A 21,961-nucleotide genomic window follows, 5' to 3' on the forward strand; every position below is an offset into this window, starting at 1 on the left:
ATATCATATCATATCATATCATATCATATCATATCATATCATATCATGGACAAGACTAGACAAGGTCCAGAACAAGATGTGTTAAAGCAGGTTCCACCTTCCACAAATCTTTCTGCTGAGAAACACAGAGAGACAGTTTAATTTACTCCTTAGAACATAATGATTGTAGGAATATTTCAGTGAATTCCATGATCCCTTCAAATAACTTATTAAATGTTTGAGATATCAGGTGAGTATTACTAAAGAATGTCATAAAAATTTTAATTTGGCCAAGCTCACAGCTTATTGCCTCCCCTCCAATATCTAAGCTTCCCCCCTTCAACCATTTTCCCTCCAAATTTTATTTGCTCAAATTTCTAACAGTCACCAATAGCTGCTCAGATAGAGATAGGATATTTGAGCTCTGCCCCAGCTGTGCCTGGATTTTATTCCTTACTCTTAAACCAGTCTTGTGAATGCAGCCACAGTGCTGAGACTCGGGTGTGCCACATCCATTCATGTCTTCGCAAATACTATTTCACTGTAGATGTCCTGTACTCCTGGCTCTTGTATTTCTTTTACACTTTTCATAATGTGTCCTGAGCCTTGGTAGGAGAGGTAGTAGGACAGGGTGTGATACTCCTTTTAGAACTAAGCATTCTATATTCTCTGTGGGTTGACCAACTGTTAGTTGCTGCATAAATTCATTTAATGAATATAGAAGCTTCTTTGAAGAGGGTTGTGAAATGCACTAATTTAAGTTTAAAACAATAAGATTTTAGAGTACAACTTATTACTTCAGCATAATGAAGCATAAAGTTCTTTTTTAGCATCTGTGATCCAGCTGGGTACTGGTTTTGGGACCCAGCTAACAATGTGAGGTTTAAATTCTGTCTTGTGGAGTGGGCTTTAAGTTCAGTCAGTAAGTGGATGTATAATCTAACAACATTTGTAGTACAATGCTATAGTGGGTATAGTTTGTCAGGCCTGGAGATTTTAAATAGGACCCACTAGCACTATGGAAGTTAACCAGTAGGGACAAAACTTCCAGGTCAATGCTAGATTTATTTCCTCATCTTATGATTCAACTATATGGGGTCTTCAGGAACAGGATCTACAATCAATTTCTTAAGGCAATCCAAGAGGAATAGCAATGGTGTATAATGTTGGAAATGGTGTCTGTGAGACTTGATGGAAAACTTAAAAACTGGTAACCAATAGCTGCATTCTGCATTATGAAAGTCTATGGTGCCTGGGAAAGGCAGTATCCCCATTATAGGATAACTCCATTTAAACCACTTTTAAACACACGCACACACATGTGTGCGCATGCACACACACACACACAAACACCTTTAGAAATTTTCTATATGGTATTTGCCTAGATTTGAGAATGTTTTCCAAAATTGTTTGTTGAGTATACTTTATGGTTAAATATACTAAAAGATATGTAAGATTGTGTTGGTAATCATGGCGGATTGCCCCAAGAGAAAGTTTTCCACTCTAGGAAATGTATTTGTATTAATACTACAAAACTTGGGCAAGAAAAGCTGGAAATCCACGTCCCATCTTTGAGAAAAAAATTGAGTGGATGTCTGGCATTGCAAAATTGTTACTTTTATTTTTAGGTATGACAATACTACTAGGTTAAATTCTGTTAAATATTCTTTTATTATGCTAATTTTAACAAATAAAATTTCATCAAAATTTTAATAAAATCTGGACAAAATAGGATTATACAATGAATGGTCTACGTTGTTTTAAAAATCTCTTCTCCATCTCAGCAAAAAAATAAAGAGTAAAAATACAATAAAGAAGAAGAAAAAATATCTAGTATATCTTCCCGATACCTCTCAGAAAATACTTTAGACATAGAATGTGCCAATTTCTGAAAAGAACAATAAAAGTCTCCTCTGTGCCTCACTCATATCCCAATAGCCAGAGTAGAAGACAAACATGCAATAGGTTTAGTCTTCCTATAAAGTATTTTCTAAGCAGTTGCACACCTACACAGAACAGCATCCACTGTAATGTCCAGTTTCCCATCTGAAGGCTGACACTCCAGGCTGACATTTTGCCCCATGTTTTCTACTAGGCAGTCAGACTAGTGCAGGGGAAGCTTTCTGCGTGTCAGGATCCTGCGTTTACCATCCTCCTTTTAACGCATTTCCTTCTGCTTTTTCTTCACACTCAGTGGCATACAAACACACAATTTCGCAGCATCCTGCTTTTTCTCTTCTTCCAGGTTTTGTACCCTTCATGCCTTGGCTCAGCTCTCTCCCTCTCTCTTCACAAAGTCCTAATACCCCTTGAGTGACTGGCTCCTTCCCAGGCAGCAGGAGGTTGCAAAACCACTGCTGGAGCTGTTATTGCCTCTGCAGCTGGGTCTCTGTCAATATCAGCCACCCACGCTTAGCTTCTAGAGTCACAGACTGGCCTGGAGATGAGGGTAGGGGAGTGGCCAAGAGAAGGGAGGCAGGAAGGCAAAGGAAACAAAAACTGCTACAAGGCTTGCTGAGCATCTATCTGTAGGTGGTCTCTAGGTCTGTGACTGTGGAAATAGCCAGGTGGCTGAGTGTCTAGCGGGCAGCAGCAGTGGACAGCAAGCACAGTGCAGCAACCTCCTAAGCAGAGATCTGAGAAGTAAGACAAGCCCAGGAGAGCAAAGGGCTCTCATGAGCCTTGTTTCCGGGGTTCTTGCTGGAGTTTTAGTGAAAACTATTATTTGGCAGCAGGTAGGTGCATTTTTTTTCTTTTAGTAGCAGTCCCAGGATGGGGATAGCTCATGTCTGTGCCTTGCTTTTCAGTCCCCCTCCACCTGCCCCACCCCGAAATCTTTGGGAAATGTTTGAGGACTAGAAAAGAACAGTAATATCTAGATCTGAACTAACAGTTGCAAAGTGGGTGTTTGCTTTGCCTTCGTGGTTAGTTATATCACCCAGCCAGGTAAGCTGACACCAAGAAATGATGTTACTGTAAAATTTCTAGAACTCCGTAGGAAGTGACGGTCAGAATAGATGAAGCAGGAGGTTGTGTGCATTGGACTGTACTATTATAAAATCCAGACTCTATTTTGGGTAATTTTGTGCATTCAAGAGTGGAACTTTTGATGTGGCAATCTCAGTATTCAAGAAGACGAAGAATGCTATTGGAAATGGTGTGTTTATTTTGAACAGCTTGGAGTTTGACAGTATTTGATGCAGCAAGGTTTATGTTTTATTTGTTGTATTATGTTTTCTCTCAAGCATGTTCTTTCTAGATGTCTGCTTCCTTTTAGAATTGATGATGCTATTCTGGTTATGTTACGTCCAACAGTTACACAATTATTAGAGCAGTATTGTTGCCGGATCTTTGTAGACGTCTCAGCTGATGGACTTGTTCAATGTTCCATGTGGATTTTGGTCAGGAAAATCTTAAGTAAAAGGGTGGAAGTATTCTGGTGGGCATTTGGAGAGAATGTAAAGCACAATGGAATGGACCTGCTGTACAGTGTTCCGAATTCTGGCACCTTGCCTGCCATGACTAGCCCTTAGGTGCTATTATCAGCTACTACTTTTACAAGTAGTACAGACAAGACTCATGAGGAATAAAAGCCCCCTTCCTCTTCTGTGTGCTTCTTTGAACTAGAACCCAGTCGTAAAATTTGGAGAATTTAGAATTATAAAACTTAGCTTGCATTTGGTATAACAGTATGAATTATTCTTATTTAATGTCATCATAATTTGTTCTCCTGATTTTTAAAAATGATATATAACCAATTCCTGCTAAAGACTAATAGAAGCAATGCGAATTATTTTATAAAAGTAATCATTTTTGTAATGAGTAGTTTTTCTCTACTTCCCAGTGTGGCTCCCATTTGAAGTGTAGCATCTATATGGGAACAACGAGTCTTTAGACAAACTGTTCTAGAGTTATGAGAGTAAGAGAGAATCAGTTATGTCTCTCATCATGCATGTGCTTGAAAGAATATTGTAACCTGTAAGAGTTCATCCTTCCAAAAGATATGCCACTCATAGTGTAATACCCTTGGGTCTTCTATAAGTGTGACTTACCCTTTTTCTCTTTTCAATTTCAAATTTTGCTTTTCCTTACTTTCTGAGTTAAAAATATTAAGCATAGTAAGTAGACTGCTTGGAATTTATTTTATATAGTTATTAATATGGATACAGTCAAGTTTAGGCATTAAAAATCTTTAGTTGCAGTAATCCATTCAGTCTTACAGTTCAGCATAGGATATCCTAACCTCCTCTTTACTTGTAGATATGTTTAAAATAATATAATTAACTGAAATTGGTCATGAGGCTATGGTAGAGGGGTTGTCTAGCCTTGGATAATATGTTGGGGACATATCCACTCTAGGTGCTTATCACTCTAACCTGGAGGAGTGAAGTAAGAACCAGACACTTGAGAACTGGACATCCTGTCTCTTTTTTTCTCATGGAGTAAATAAATGGCCAAAGTAACTGATATGTACTATGATTGAATTTTCCCAACTGAGATGAAGCATGTCACATCAGATTAGAAATGTAGAGTCAATACCTTGACCGAGCCTTTCCTTGGATAAGAATTATGCTAATTCTTCCAAATCTAAACCTAGCTGGAATAAGCTCTGCATGGCAGAGCAGGACCTGGAGATTCACACACAATTCTCTACCCACTATTTAAACCTTGTCTTCAAAACTTATGGCAGAATCATTAGTTCACAAGAGATATTATTTTCAACATATATTTAATTTTTGAGATTACAATGTAATTACAACATTTTACCCCCTTTGCTTACTTCATTTTCACCTCATTACCCCCTTTTTCCCACCTCATTGTTTTCTCACAAATACATAGTCTTTATATCTCTAATTATTGTTACATTTCTGGGAGTCTGGTCTTTATTTTCACAAGCCAATATTAATGTAGATCAGTTTGGGACTATCTACGACTGTCAGCAAAGATGCTATCCTTCTTCCTATGAGATTAATTTGCAAACAGTTATTATTTCCCTTGCCTTAGTCTTCCTCTCTCCTGTATCTCCTTGGTGATAGATATAATATCAGCAAAGTAAAGTCTCACCTCCCAAACACTGAAAGATGGTCCCTTTGACTTTGAAGAGAATGCTTTCATAAGAAGCTTGTTATAGATATGCTGTGACCCAGTTAAGATTCTGATTTTCATATATTTACGTGGCTACTGCTTCTTTCCTTATAAACCAGGATCTATCTTGTTGTGCACTATCCTCCTATACCAAACAATCAGGTTTCCCTGTTGTTGGTGCAGCTTTTTGGACTCACCTCATTCTGCTGCTGATAGCGGAGAATAACTGGCTCTATAGAAGAGTCGGGTTATCAACTTCATTGGGTAGGTATCAAAGATCTTGACTGAAAAAAGAGCTGAACATAGGGTCTTGCTCATAAAAATTCAAACTCAAAATGTCTATAATTGGAATATTTGGTTTTAACTAGAATACTAGATGCTGATTCTTTGGGGAGCTTAATACTTGAACTAATAAACCGTGTCCAGTGGTATATTCTGTCCTTTGTACTTTAAAAACAGAGTGAAGCTTCAAGTTCAACAGACTCCTCACTGCCTGAATCAAAGATTATAAGTTGTCACTTTGGCTCTGATCTATAGATTTTATCTTCCCTGGACCATATAGCCCTAAGTTGTTCACGATTTTGCCCAGTGCAAAGTGAGATTAAATACTAATTCGCTGTCATTCAGTTCAGTTATTTTCAAAGTTTCTCTGTTGTTGCTCTCCAATTTGAAATTGGTGGGTAGCTATTGCATTTTGTTTTTCACATTTCAAAACCTAGAGTGGTTTGGGAGGACACTGGGATCCTAAAAAGTCAAGCAGACTCTGGTTATGAAAAGAAGTAAAGAGGCAGTCCCAAGAGGTCTTTGAGACTCCAGGAAATGTCCCAATCTGGATTTAAGAAGAACATTTCGTAGATCCGTTGGCATCTAGTACTGTTGTCCAAAGGGTCTTAGGGTTGCTGGGAAGCTACATTCATTATAGGATCCCTTTTTATTTCTCGAACAGAGACAAGAATGCATTCCTCTCCTTTGACATCTTAAATGGCCTCTGGCCAGCTGTTTCTGGTCAAAGGTTTAACAGACTAGGCTTGTAAGAATATTTAATTTTGAAAGCTTTTGGCTTCCTCCCAGTATGCTTGTTTTGTAGAGCAGACAAGCACAGCATGGTAGTTTTCACAATCTCAGTAGGAGACCTTCCTAGGAAACCATGAAATTGGCATAGAACTGTGAAATGGACATTGGTCACATGAACAGTTTTCATTCTTATGCCTGGAGTTTTCTCCTAATTACACTGTCTGGGTAGTTATGAAAGTTCACTGTGTTGAAATCCACCTTCCGCAAACTGGATACCTTGTATGTCCTTGCAGATATTCAAATTCATATTGACCATTTAAAAAAATAAAGATTAGTCTTTGACAATTTCAAAAAAGTATATAATGCATTCCAAGAATATTCCCCTCCTTTTACACTCTCTCATTGCTCTTCTTTCCCTGTCATTTCTCCCTCCTCAGTGCAGGTTTCCTTCCCATTGTCATGGCGTTTTGTTTCATTTACTTTTAGTTTTTATCTTATGCTGACTCACAAAACCAAACCAAGGCTCTGTCTATAAGGCATGTTGTAAGGCAATCCACTGGAGTATGGTGGATTCACTAATAGAATTTACCACTGGGTGGGAGAAAGAAGAGTTCCACTTTCCTAGCATCTATTACTACCCAATAGTTTCCCAGTTTCAATGATAGTTTCCTTTCCATGGAATTAACTTATAGAAAACATCTAATTTTCACTGTCTTGGTCCTCTTCTGTATCTCTTGGATGATACAATATCAGCTAAGAAAGATCTCACATCCCAACAGTGACGGTGGATCCTTTGAGGTTGAGAAGAGGTCTTCATACAATGAATGGGACAGCCATGACTGAATGTTGCCTACCCCTGTCCTGTGAATCCCAGTGCAGAAAAACATACCTCCTGAGTTCAAGATTTCAATGACCTTTCTATTAATTATTCTCAAGTGGCACAGACTGTATTTGTGGTGGCGTGGCCAAAGAAAAGTGTTCCCAAACTATGTGTTGCAAGTCCTTTGGCCAATGTCTATCTTCAAAAATATTTGCATAATGTTTCATAACAGTAACAAAATTACAGTTATGAAGACAAAAGGAAAATAATTTTATGGGTGGGATCACTACAATATAAGAAACTCTATGAAAGGGTCGGAGCATTAGGAAGGTTGAGAACCACTGATATAGTCATTATTTATTTACTTATTATTTGTACCTTGAACAGGTATTCTGCATTCATTGCCATTTAACTAAAAAACAAGCCACTTCTTTGATCAAGGATGGGAGCATCACCTATTTATAGTAACAAAAAAACATTTTGAAGATAGTTTTAAATCACGTTGACTTATACTCTGAGAGTAAATGATTTCTCCAGTAGCTATGGGCATTTCTAGTATTGGGTACGTATACCTCCTGTGAGACAAACTTCCAATCTAATCATAAAGGGGTGGTTATTCAATAGTAGTCCCCACTGCTGCACCAGTAGGCAGATCTTGCCTGTAAGGTCAACTTAATAGTGTTCAGTGTCTACCACTGGGAGATATACCTCATGACTTCTCTCTCCCAGCTGTATGTATAGCATCTTTTACAAATATGAAATCTACTTAGCAGTCAGGAAGCTTCCAGTTCATTTTGAGCTTATTTTCTCTGTATCCTATAGTCTACATGTGTGTGGGTTTAAATAGGCCTCTACCATGTACTTCTCATGGCAGCTTAAAGGAATGGCTATAGTGTGTGTTGTTCTGTGGTTTCCAGGGCAATTCTGAACAATTAACTTCTGGTAGTGATTCAAGAGTTTGTCCTGAAACTGCTCTTATAATTAAGCTGACTCTGCACTCATAATATTGGTAACTCTATTTCCTTCTCCTTCAATACAAGACATATTCAATCACTGTGAATCCTGGTAGTAAAATTGAGGGATTGTAAAATCTATGTTTGCTAGACTCTAGGTAAAATTTGCATCTTTCAACAGTGATGAAGTCTTACTTCAGTCTTTGTTGCCATTCCTTCACACATTAGGTTATTATTTATAGCTCATAATTCATAGAAAAACAGAATTAAAATTTTAAGAACTATAATCAAACAAAAAGGAAATGTAAATAACTGAATTTCCTTTCTCTTTATGGCTGAATTTTATATATCTGCTTTATCAATTCTTCTGTTGATAAACACTCAAGATGCTTCTGTTTCATTCCTGTGGTAAATAATGGGATAATTAATAAAATCATGACAACAATCTTTTAAAACTTCTGCTCCCAGTCCCTACATATGTAAACACACACATGCACATGAACACACACACACACACAGAGAGAGAGAGAGAGAGATTCATTATAATGTAGATGAATCTTAAATATATTATGCAACATTAGCTTAAATATCACCTTTGCATTCATAGAAGCATTACTTCAGGAATCCTTTGTGGATACCAAAATCTGTAAATTTTAAGTTTCTTTTATCAAGTCATGTAATATTTTCATTTATCTCTGCATATCTTCCCATCTATAATCAGTCATTCCTAGACCACTTACAACACATAATTTAATGCTACTATATGATGCAGTGAACTGCTTACAACCAAAATTATTTAACCTGATTGCAGAACAGAGCTTCAAGAATGTACATCCAAAGACAGTGTACAAAAAGTCCATAGATCATCCCAGATAAAATTCTAGGAACAAGTTACAGAATAGGAAGTAGAACAATAACCAACCCAGATTTTTGAAAAGTAGAACATCAAGGAGACTAAATAAAAGAAGTATTCCAGATGGCTGTCAAATTATAGGTAAACTGGTATTATCACAGTCAAGATACACTTACAGTCAAAATTTCACTGTATGACATTTCAATTTCTAGGTTATCACAATCTATACTGACTAAAATTTATGCCACCCTAAAGAAAAAATAATGCAGGAATTTATACTCTGATATCAAATATATCAGAGTGCCCATTGCATACCCGCATATGCCAACTAAAGATTGTTCACTGAGATAAATTTCTTTTATGTTGCTATAGAGTTTCACCATGAAAATTGTTGATTATGATAATTTTATTGAGGCTTCTCAGAATTTTATGACCTATAATCATCTTTTCTTGTAAGTTTCTGATTTCAAAAATCGATGATTATATATTTTATGTACTTCCATTTAAATAAAAGAAAAGAACAATGCACTGAATAAGATTTATGTGTGACACTCCGTGGGGAAAATAGATTCTAGTTAGAGAGCTTTGAGTGTAAAGAATACATCAGATGGTTCTGCTGTGAATCACATTAGAATGAAGCAAAGATGAAATATAAGCTACAGTGAGACAGCCACAACCAAAGAAGATGTCAGTCTAAATTGACCATTAAATGTCTAAACTGATTAGCAGTTGGCTTCTTATAGTCTCAAAAATTCATATCCTGTTCAATGTTGTTATTTCTCTGTCTTTCACCTAAGCTGCTGGCACCTTCTAGTCTGAAGCAAATCTAATTTAACATATAATGATGGACTAATAGCTATCATTGTTCTAAAAAAAAGAAAAGAACAACTACAGGTCTGGCAAGGATGTGATGGCATCGTGCATTGCTCTTGTCTGATGTTGACTATCATTCATGCAAAAGACTTTGACAACTATCAAATGAGAAATAATTTCATACTATTATGTCTGCCTGAAACTGGCATCTGGGATGCAACCTTTACTTGATGGATCCACTGTACTAAACTGTGGGTTTTCCTTTCTCTTATTCTTCATTTTTAGTGTCTTTTTCTGTCCTCTAAATCCTTATTTTCTATCCTAAAACATTTTGGAAGTTCATCAGAAATGTGAATATGTATATCTATTCTGTATACGTGATATCTAGTATAATTCTCTGTCGAAACTCAACTAAACATTTGTTTCCTAATACACTCCTCCAGGTTCCAGAAAGCTTGCATTTTAATAGATTAAATGCCCTAAAATGGGAATATACATGCCGTGGCACTGGGTGGTTACCTGAGATCTCTGGAGAATCAGCTATGTGGGTTGCCTGTTTCATTGCAGATTTTTCTCTAGATATCAGTTAAAGAAAATGTGTCCATGTGGGGAGGCAAGAGGATTGGAAATAAGAATAAGAAAGAAAACATCGACCTTTTTTTTTTCATGTCCTTAATTATTTCTAGGATAGAACAGCAGTTTTGGATAGAAAATCCTACCGCAGCTGGCTTAACCTAGGCTTAACCAGTGGAGCCTTGTATTGGCTCAGTGGTTAGGTGGCCATGTAATTCATCATCTAAGTCAGAGAATTGGAGAATTAAGTTGAAGAATTAAAAAAATGTTGATAGCTTTCTTCCACAACTGATGTACCCTCAAATTAAGTCCAACTACTGGGAACTTTTGACTATACTACTCGAAAATAAAATAGGGTACCCTAGGAAGAGGAGAAAAAAATAGAAGGAAAAGGAGAAAGTAGTTAGCAACAAGGCAACAATTAGACACAGGATAAGAGCCAAGGGAGAGCTTTATGAGTTTAATCTCAAACTCCAGGGCTTTGGTGTCTAGGTGTCTGAGGTCTTCTGTTACCTGAATACCACCCTGACAAGTCCTTCATCATATTCTCAGAAAATGATGAAAAACTGTACTGCTGAGGGAAAGTGGGTACCCAAAAAGATGAAAATAATGTGAGTTATCTGGATGAGCAGAGGATTCCAAGCGGATATTTTTTCCACTTGTGCTACTTTATGCTTGATTCATCCTATTCAGTAATGTCTATTAAGATTAAAACAGAAGAAAAAAGAAATCCAATGGTGTGCATACTGTAGAGTTATGTGAAGATCTTTGAGTGGAGCCTAGAATCTTTCTGTCTTTTAGTATGTGTCAGCTTTACCTCATGTGGATGCAACCCAGTGTCTGGCTTCGACCACTGGTTCTTTATTTTTGATAGATAAGCCCTGAGAGAATGCTGATGTACAGCCAAGAGCTCTTGAGCAATCTCTTCAGCAATGCCAATAGGATTGTGTTACTCAACAGTGCTCAAATCAGCTATTGAACCGTACATTTTGTCCTCTCAGAGACTACAGGATTCTTGAAATGCAAATCAGACAGTATTACATGGAATCACCCACCCAGGGTCTAGCACATTGTTGAAGGTTTGGGGTCCATGTCAAGCTAACATAGACAGAGATGTTAGAGGCTTAGGGTTGGACACATAGAAAGACTGTTTCAAACTCCTCTGTCTGGTCATTAATTCAGAAAACTGCTAACTGTGTGCTTACTTTGTTGGTTGAAAAGCTAAGCAACAGTGAGAAGTCAAGGAAGTCTAGCAGAATGAAGACACCAAAAAGATACAGGAGCTCAGCTGGCTGTGGGAGTTTCTCCATCACTCTAGAGAGAGTGCTCATTCTTGAGTTTCTTTTTTCCACAGGCAGGTCCGTTGTACCAAAGATTCAAGAGTCAAATTAGTAAGCCTGGTTGCCTGTGCAGGGTACTTATTTGATAACTTTCTATCTCTAATGTGATCATGACCCAGGAATGATTGGTCAACACTATGACAAAATCAGTCTATCAGAATTCTAGGACAAGCCTGACTACTACAACTTGATTATTTTGACTAGGTATCAAGGATGACTCTACAATCCTTATGATTTCACAAAGCACTGGAAGTACTTAGAACATCTGGAGAAATAAGGTAAATTGCACTATTTAAAATCCTAGCTTAGACTACTTTCTAGAATTCCTGGCAGGAAATGGAAGACCACTGGTACCTTGGAAGATCTAGGTAGGAACATTTAGAGCAGAACCAGCTTATACATAGTAAACTTGATAGATAAACGTCTCTATTATTTTATCACAGTTATAGGTCATAATATAATTTCTTTGGAGACACTTGAGAGGATGTTACTGCACCCTGACCTGCATCACTTCCTGCTGTTCACTCCTACTTGGTTTTTCTTTTTTTTAAATAAATTATTTTATTTATTTACATTCCAAATGTTGCACCCCCAGGTTACCCCTCTCAGAATTCTTCACCCCATTCCCCCTCCCCCTTTTCTCTGAGAGGGTACCCCCAAGCATCCCCCTTTTCTGGAGCATCAAGTCTCTACAGGATTAGGCACATCCTCTCCCACTGAGGTCAGGCAAGGCAGTCCTCTGCTACAAATGTGTAGGGCATCTCAGACCAACCTGTGTATGCTCTTTGGCTTGTGGCTAAGTCTCTGGGAGCTCCCAGGGATATGGGTTAGTTGACATTGTTGGTCTCCCTGTAAGGTTGTCATCCTATTCAGCTCCTTCAATCCTTCTGCCTAACTCTTCCATAGTGGTCCTTTAGCTCAGTCCAATGGTTGGCTGCATCTGTCTCAGTCAGCACTGGTAGAGCCTCTCAGAAAACAGCCATGCTAGGCTCCTGTCTGTAAGTAAAACATAGCATCAGTAATAGTGTCAGGGTTTGGTGCCTGAGCATGGGATAGAGCCCAAGTTTGGATCCCAGTCACTGGATAGCCTTTCCTTCAGTATCTACTCTAGTTTTGTCCCTGAATTTCTTTTAGACAGGAACAATTCTGAGCTAAAAATTTTGAAGGTATGTTGTTGACCTCATCTTTTCACTGGGGACCCTGTCTATCTACTGGAGGTGCTCTCTTCAGGTTCTATCTACCCAGTGACAGGCAACCTATGGCTCTTGTAAATTTGCAATTAGGAAGGTTTTGATTTTGCTTTTTGCTATCTGATTCTGTATAGATCTAAGATGATGCTGTCCATTGACTATGTTACTTTGCACATCAGAAAGGTATCAATTAGTTTATTGTTCAAGTGTTCAGTTTAGTTTTCCAGTTTTATTACCTATACAATATAGATTCACTAGTATTTGGAATAATTTTGGTCTATTTTTCTTAAAGTCTTAATCACTTCCAAGGATAAACAAGGCAAAAGTTGGTTGTAGTTTGTTTCAGAGTCTGCATCCCACTGTCCTTAATTTAGGGAATTTATTCTATATTTGAAACACTGGTGTGTGATACCATGTTTAGCATATTATAATTATATATTCCGCAAATGAAGAGCTAAAGCAAAGCACCTAGTTTATGCAAATTAAAACACTATATTACATTCCTCAAGTATGTACAAATATCGGGTATCATTAAAAACAAATATATGTAAAAGACATGGCACTATGGTTAATTTTAGTGTCACTTAGGACTATTAAATGAATGAACAGTCTTTTGTAAAGCTTAAATTCACTTTAATGTATTTGAAGAAAAAATTGTAACAGTATAATAATAAAAGACAATGACTGAGCATGTTGTCAAACACATGTGATGCAACCCTGTGGAACCTAAAATAGAAATATTGCGAGATCAAAGCCAACTTGGGTTACTTCGTGAGAACTTGTGCAAAACACATTTTGTCTTTAAAGTGAGCAAGACTATATTATAGAGACCTTCCTTTCAAATGTGCTCTTCAGTCAGAGCCTACATATGTTATCTAACAGGACTATCCTTCTAATCAATACTTCCTGAAACCTGTATTTCCAGAATTAAATTATGAGTATTTTCTAATAAGTAACAAGGTACCCAGAGCAAAAGAATGAAATATTCTTAGTGACAGTTAAAACTTCTCCATTTTAATGGATAAACCCTACATTACTTCATGAAAATGCCAGTGAATATATGAGTATGTATGATAATTTACAGATATGTAACAGTAATAAATTCACAAATTCAAATTGTTCTATGAAAAAAAGAGATTCAATTTTAATATTGAGTTCCAAAGTGCTACAGTATGGTAAGGAAAAGAAATAAAGAATAACAAATTTAAACAAGCTTAAAATATGAAGCCAGCAAATATGAACAATACTTGGTCCCTTTGTGACTGGCTAATTGTCCTCCAAGAAGTTAAGTTGGGAACATTAGCCAAAATTTGCTGAACTATGAGAAAAGCACAATTTCAAACAGCCCCGCAAAATAAGAGCCAAGAGTAAATCAGCACTGGCTTACATTAGAACAGAATAAAGCAAAACACCATTTGCCCTAAGGAGCAAGTAGAAGAATTCTAATAAAGTTAAAGTTGCATTAAGGAGGTGAAAACACTCAAACACAAGAGTGCCAACAAAGTGTGCAATCATGGAGTAAACACCGGCCAACTTTGGAAGCCAGAATTCTGTACAGATGGACATGACCATTTTCTGTTAGACATCAGTCTGAACAGCTGGATTATTTTAGTATCTCCACATAAAAGTATTTATACCCTTGAGATTGAAAGCCACAAAGGAATAATTGTGACAAGTTTAGATCAAAATCATCTATTCTTTCTAAATCTGATGAGGAACTTCAAAACTAGAGAGATGTATGTGATAGCTCATTGACCACGCTCATCTTCCATCACTCTCTAGCCTTCAAGCTTGGCTGAGACCAAGAAAATAACAGTACATTTGGATGTGGTGAGACAGAGGAGGGATGGGAATCTAAAACATCAAAATATTTATAGCATGGTTGATTCTTCCATTGGCTATTGTAGGCTGCTTTTTATAGCCAGTTATTTCCATTATCATGTTCAGTTGTAATGAGTTAGAGACAAATGTTAGAAGAGGAAACAGAAGCAAATGGTCTGAAAGTAGTAACAAACTGAAAGTCCAATCATAAAAGAAATATACATAAAGTAGAAGAAGAAGCTCACTGAGTTCTGGAAGCTCTTCAAGAAAGTCACAGTATTGCAATCAACAACTGTAATTTATTATTTAACTATAAATTATTGGTTACCAGTAAGGAATTATTCTATCTTCTAAATATTGTCTTTATAAATACCAATATATTAGATATATTAGTTAATTGATTAATTGCAAATGACAAATTGGTGTAAAAACAGTATATGTTACAAGATTTAAAATAGTAATAAAGAACATGATAATACAGTTTAGAGTACCTGACAGACATTGTTCTAAGTGCCTCGTCTTTCTTGTTTCTAGCATTGCTCGTATTTTAACCATTTCTACATTGCAGCTGAGAAAAACAAGTCATCAAGAGGTGAATTATCTTGTATAAGGCCAACGATGAATAAAAGTGTGGTTTATAAATTGCATAACCATTGACAATGAAGGAGCACTGTTTAAAAAATAATAGCCCAGCATTGGAGAGACAGCTCAGTGTTTAAGAACACTCGATGCACTTCTAGAGAACCTAGGTTTGATTTCCAGTACATAGCTGGCTATAATTTCAGTCCCAGGGGAGCCAATACCCTCTTCTATCCAATGAGGGCCCTGTACACCAGTGGTACACAGATATACATTCAGGCAAATACATAAAAAGCAATTAATTAACTAAATTAAATAATTGATCAACTAAATTTAAAAAATAGAGCCTAGATTGACACCTAACTCTACTCCAGTACCTTCTGCACATGACAAAAGCTATTTAAACTTATCAAGGGTCTGTGAGCAATGCATTATGAGTAGCTGTGCATATAATGCCATTTCATCATGTGTTTATCCATCTGCACATTTTTAAAACCAGGTTTCAATTCTTACTGCATTTCTTTCAAAACAATCACCAAATGATCTTGCATCTGACTCCTAAGAATTCTTTATTGGCATAGTAATTAAATGGGAATCACAGTTATTTACGACTTCCCAAAGGTAATATTCACAAATCCTAAGATTCTAAGTTTCATTTTGATGGTATATTTCCTTGTGTGTTCAAAATTCCTAAGAGATTTTGTAAATTTTCACCAGTACTGGCTCTCCTTGATGAACACTGCGACAGTGGGACATGTCTAACCTTTTCTTAGAAGTTGAGTTATGCAGTGTATAGTCCTTGATGTGTCTGTTGATCAGGGTGAGTTTTTGGCTCAGTATTGGTACTTCATCATCTGCATTTCTACAATGCATTCTATTATATAAATTCTGTTCTATAAAAATACCACAAGTATTTTTTTCTTAATGTGTTTTGATAGGCTGTTTCCAGGTTTTGATAATTAAGCCAGTTTTTTCATTTTTATATTCATGTGCCATATCACTTTTTACCTCATTTATTCATCTTAAATGTCTAAATATTTACCTGAAGATATAAAATTGTCTTTGTTCTATATTCTTTGTTCAGGAAGATCCTTGCTGAATACAGAATTGGAGATTTACAATTGCTTTTCCTTGTATACATTAATAACATTGTTATCCTTTGTTTTGGCTTCTACTTCTCTAAGAAGAATTCAGTAATTACTCTTGCTATTATCTTCTAACAAGCATGTTATCCTTCCTTAACTGTTTTCAAGATTTGTCTTTTATATACCTTGTTAATAGTTAATTTATATGACTTAAACATTAAGACTATTTTTTTACTTCTCTATCCATTTTTTAAATTAGAGTTGTTTTCTAAAGATATTGTTCTATGGATTGTATTTAAAATCATTTTATAACAAACTTCAGGGAATTGGAAGATGGCTTGTAAGGTATTATGTTTGCTAACCAAGCACAAGGACAAGGATCTATGCACAAGCCAAGTTTTGTGCACACTAATGATCCCAGAATATAAGAGTGGGCTACATGGAGATTTGGGGATCCCTGGCCACTCAGTGTAGCTGAAATAAGGACTTTCTTGACTTTAAAAATGAAAGTAAAAAAGCTATTGAGGAAAGACAACCTAATATTACCTTCCTATATATCCACACAAGTGTGAGTACCCATCCACACACGTGAACACTCATTAATATGCCACACACATAAAATGCACAAACATAATATTCAGACATAGAACACACACGTACATATGAGCATCCATTTTTAAAAAATAAGAAAAAGAGATTCAGCTGTTTTGCCAATATGTATGAGCCTATATTTGAACTTGGTTTCAGTGATTTGTATCATCATGTACTATATATGCATATGCATCTTAATGCAAATATATGCAGATTTGTTTATACAACACATGCACCCAATAGAATCTGTTTATCTTTATCCACCTTCAGGTTTACATTTATAATTTCTCACTGAATTTCCAATTTTTAGGTGTATCTCAAATTCAAAATATCATCTCTTTCCTAATATTTGAAGTAGCAGTTCTCATCTTCTACAATACCTTTATAAGTAGCTAATAATCACTTTCCAAATCTTATATATCTTATAAAGTTTTGTCATTGCCTCTACATGGACCTAGAAGTCAACTATTAGCATTTAACACCTTATAGGATATTAGAGAGAATATTATCATCTAGCTACTACCTATCTCTATTCTTAAAGAGTCTAAAAATACTACTGTGTCTTGGAAATCATTAATATTGTATAGGAATTCTATTTAAAACCTATCTGTATGGTTTTGGAGGATGCATCTGAGAGACCTCAACCCAGAATGCTACTTAGAAATGTTGTAATGGCTTATGCTACCAAGAGTTTCCTGGTATGCTTCCCTACATATTAGTCCACAGTTCACTAAACTACAGCTTCTATTATATTTATTTACTTATCACATGGAATATACACGTGCAAGGTGGGTATTTGCTTGTGTATGAATGCACATGTGTATGTGTCATCTGTATGTGTGTGTGCCAAAATTGACATTGGTGTCTTTCTAGACTGCTCACTACTGTATTTAAAAAGGTGGGACTCTCACTGAATCTAGAGTTTACTTATTTAGCTAGTTCAGTTAGCCAGTTTGTGCATGAAATACCCTGTCTCTGTTCCAGCACTGAAGTTTTAAAGGAACCATCATTCCTATGGCAATCTGAACTTTTGTCTTCACATTTGATTGGCAAGCACTTTTTACACTGAGATATTTTTCTAGCCTCTCTATTTTAAATTGTTATAAATAAATGAATGCACGCTTGCATTGGGAACTTTTTTTCAGTTTTTGAATTTACACCATATTTTTGCGTTTGAATAACTAAGCCATCTAGAAATGAATTGGTTAGAAAAGTGCATGAAGCTGGTTAATGGGAACTTCTCGGTTCCACATCTTGTTATAAGTGCTCCTCCAAACATGCAAAGGACAAAAAGAGGAAGCCTTGAAACTACACCGAAAGCCCCTGTAGGCATAATGAAAAGATAGCAAACTTCACAGTGTTGTACAAAAACAGCAAAGCTGGGGCCACATGCACTGTATCTCACAGACCTAAATCTTAATTAAAATTGTGAATGACAAGCAAACCGAAAACGTGGCTGGTAGAGGGGGGGTAAAAGTGATGTAAGATGACTGACAGGGAAGATGGCCCCTTATGCAAGAACACTGAAGGAAAAAAATCATTTTCCAAAACCATTCTTTGATTAAATTTAATTTCCTACTCAAGTTCGAAAGGCATTCCTTAATATCTATATATCTACAACCTGACACAAAGGTTCAAATTATGCTTAATGATCATAATAAGGGCAGGACTGGGAAATAGAAAATTACATGATAGATTAAAAATAACCTTTAAATATTCTTATTTACATCAGTAAGGAGAATAAATCCCAGCTAAGTCCACATTCATTATCAATTGGGGAAAAAAGCATTCTAGTGAACAGTCATAATACTACAACCTCAAGAGGTTAAACACAGTGCTGGAGAGTACCAGGCTCTGTTGCTGTGACTACCTCTTAAATTGCTAGATGTTGCCACAAAAATCTCTGCCACCTTCAAAAATGGATTACCCATGATCCCTCCTGCTTGTTGTTTTTGCATCCAAGTTTAAACTCTTGAACAGGTACACTTTCTTGACTTCCCAAAGCATAGAGTTATTTAGATCTAGCAGAAACTAGGTAAGTCATTCTCCTAATTATCCAGCTCTTTCTTTTCAGCTGTTGTTTGGGACATCTCCTAACATGATTTATAGAACTACAAATTCCCTAAATCCAGAGAGTAGAATCCAGAGAGTGGATTGCATGATAGCAATCTCTTGTCCTCTCCAAACTAATGTCTATTTTTCTTGTTTATCTTTCTCTAGGTGTGCCCATTTGTCATTAGGCTGTCAACTGTAAAGTGATTCAATGTTATCTCTGTTTTGGACATTTCTAAAGCAGCCACACTGGTATATCAGTAGTTTACATTTGCCTAGCTTATTTGGAAGTTTTACTTTAAGCACCTCCAAACTGAGATCTAACCAAAATTGTGTTAGCCTTAGTCTCCACCAATGACCCAGCTGTACCATGATAGAGCAGTCATGCCAAAGACCAAGAAACACCTTTTCTTTTGTAAAATGATAATCACAGGGACAATACAAAAGAAAATAAGAGAACTTGACAAATTTATCTCAGGAATGGCAGTCATTCAGTAAGACGGTTCATAATTAGAATCACCACATTGTTTTTGATAAATTTATTCATATTAATTTATTATTCAATTTCTTTCTTTCTTTCTTTCTTTCTTTCTTTATTTATTTATTTATTTACACTCCAGATTTTATTGCCCTCCTGGTCGACTCTCTGACTGTTCCACATTCCTGTACCTCCTCCCCGCCCCCTGTCCCAATAACTATTTCTGTAAGATAATACTCTATAGCTTTGCTGATTATTCAAGAGAAATGGATTCCATTTTACTGAACAACTTGTCAAGAGTGCAATTGTAATATAATTATTGCCAAAACCTTACTCTAGCTATTCAATTTAGAAAGGCCATCTAATGGGCAGATTAACTATAAATCTTTATTTTCATAGGTATTGATGCTGTATTAAGATGGCTCAAAAGAAAGCATAGTGCCTGGATCATGTTATATAAAGTCTCCACAGGCATGCTTTTACTGAATTATGTTTTAATGATTAATAATTCAGTCTGCACTTTACCATCTAAAAGTCAGAGGCTTGCAGATTCACTTGATAAATGTTTGCTTTGCTACTCAGTGCATAAACGACAAATGCCTGTTGTCCATTCATTCTTCGAGTCCACAACTAGGTAAAGTTTCTTTCAGTGTCAGAGTGATTACTGATAGAGTCATCTGAAACAAGTTGCTGCATGAGAGAAAGAGTGAGTCCTCATAAAGACTGTAGTGGCACTCAGGGTTTTTGCATTATCTGATTTAATCTTAGAGCATTTTACATTGCATATATATGAAGTATTTGTAATTTGACACATATGGAAAGACACTGAGAACTTTACTGAAATTTCATATATATTAGCTAATCAAAGAAGGAATCACTGGATTATTTTCTGAGTAGTCCAGAAAAAGGAAGCTATATTGGGACTGTACAATAAAAGCAAACAAACAAAACACAACAAGACTGACAAATTGAATCTTGAGGTTTCAATGAAGTATATGTAGACTGTTTCCACTAAGCTCATTCTTACAATGAGCTTGAAACATCTCCTCCTCCACTAAAACATCTAGTGCTAATAAATATAATTTTAATATGCATGAGTTTGAAATTGTTGGCTAACCATCTCAGTGACTCTAATGGCATTATAAGAATTATTTTAGGCTGGGTGTGATGATGCTGTAAGTCCAAGTATTCTTTATTCAGTTTCAGTCAACCTTTGCATCTTATGTTGCTGTACAAAACTACAATAAAAGTATCTTAACATTTGACTGTTCTAAAATTACATGATACTGACATTACCAATCAATATTTGTATACACTGAAAATGTCTCACCCAACAACCAGTAATTTTATGCTTCCTATAGCTACTTAAGGTAAGGCTTGGTGCCCATATCAATACATTCAATATTAGAAAACACTTTATCCTAAAAGCAAGTCTGTTCTGCAGTTGGCTCATTGATTCTATTTCTTCCTGTTTGATAAAACAGGTATCTAGTTTCCACATAAAAATTTCCAGATACTTGGAAGCAACAGTTTTTACTCTGTGCCTTTTCTGGGTCACTATGTCACACCTCCATTCTTTTAGCCAGACCCTCTAGAGTTTCATTTTATTTTAATTTAGAAAGATTCATTAGGTTTTGTCCATTCTATGCACTTCAAATAGAGGCAGATTATTTCTCAGTCTTCTGTCAACACAGGCTAACTTTATATTCTTTTCTTTGCAGAAGAAACTAGTACTGACTTATATGGAATTTGTTTATTAAATAAAACATTTTGGCACATTCCTGTGTTACAAAGCACATCTCGTGTTATACTTGCATAGATGGGTATATCTAGTAGAGGTATCTGAGTTCTATATGGACTATCATAGTATATAATTCTATTACCTTTGATGGATCAAAGGTCCCAAATTTATCACAAATAAAATTTGCTGTAAGGGGCTGGTGAGACGCCTCAGTTGTTAATCTTACCAACTGCTCTTCCAGAGGACCCATATTTAATTCCCAGAACCCACATGGTGGCTAACAACCATCTAGAATTCCAGTTCTGAGTGGATCCAGTGCCCTCTTCTGCACTCCACAGGCACTGCATGTACCTGGTGCATGGACATAAATGCAGAAAAAAATACTCATATACATAAAATAAAAATTATATTTAAATCTCAAAAGTTACAATTAATTTCTTATCTATTATGTGTCTATTACTGTATTGGATATTTGCCCAATGCTTGTAGTTGTATCTCTAGTTGAAGGCGGAATCTTAGTTGTGTTACTGAAAGATCAAGTTCAAATAAGTAATTAACTTGACTGAGATCTCTGTAAACAATAGGAACAATTTCAAGCTTGAATGTAGATATACCAAATTTTAAGCTTTGTGATTTTATTTTTTTATTTATTGTCTCTAGGCCATTTTCCACCACAACCTATACTGGTTTTCAGTTTAAAATTCACAAAGGATAGTTAGGGGTTGAGTGGGTTATAATCATTGGTGAATGTGGCCTTTGGAAAAACTTACAAACATACCATATTAAGGTATTTTTCTAGCATGTATATGTTTTATGTTGAGCTGTGTTATAATTTTATTTTATTTTATATTTTATATCCCTGTTAATTAACCAAGGTTTGTGGTAAAAACTGAAATATTACCAGTGAGTGTGAATATGAAAAAGTCTTTCATGTGTTTCTTATTTATTGATTCATTTAGTGTGAAGAATTTAACTATCTATAGACATTCGCCCT

The 21,961-nt window shown here is 36.0% G+C and overlaps 1 protein-coding gene across 2 annotated transcripts in view; it reads left to right on the plus strand.

The window, feature by feature from the left end:
• The first annotated feature begins 2,488 nt into the window (after nucleotides 1-2,488).
• The window catches only part of Scn7a (sodium voltage-gated channel alpha subunit 7), an 85,756-nt gene continuing 66,283 nt past the window's right edge, over nucleotides 2,489-21,961 (plus strand). Inside the window, exon 1 of one of the 2 annotated variants that reach the window (XM_028769237.1) lies at nucleotides 2,489-2,714. The gene's annotated coding sequence lies outside the window, so the exon portion shown is untranslated. Of the gene's footprint in view, nucleotides 2,715-3,118; nucleotides 3,137-21,961 lie in introns of those variants that run through there. The other variant, XM_028769238.1, reaches the window with a different exon arrangement.

The sequence above is a fragment of the Grammomys surdaster genome, unplaced genomic scaffold (genome assembly GCF_004785775.1).
Source record: "Grammomys surdaster isolate TR1022 unplaced genomic scaffold, NIH_TR_1.0 191, whole genome shotgun sequence".
NCBI classification, from domain to species: domain Eukaryota; kingdom Metazoa; phylum Chordata; class Mammalia; order Rodentia; family Muridae; genus Grammomys; species Grammomys surdaster.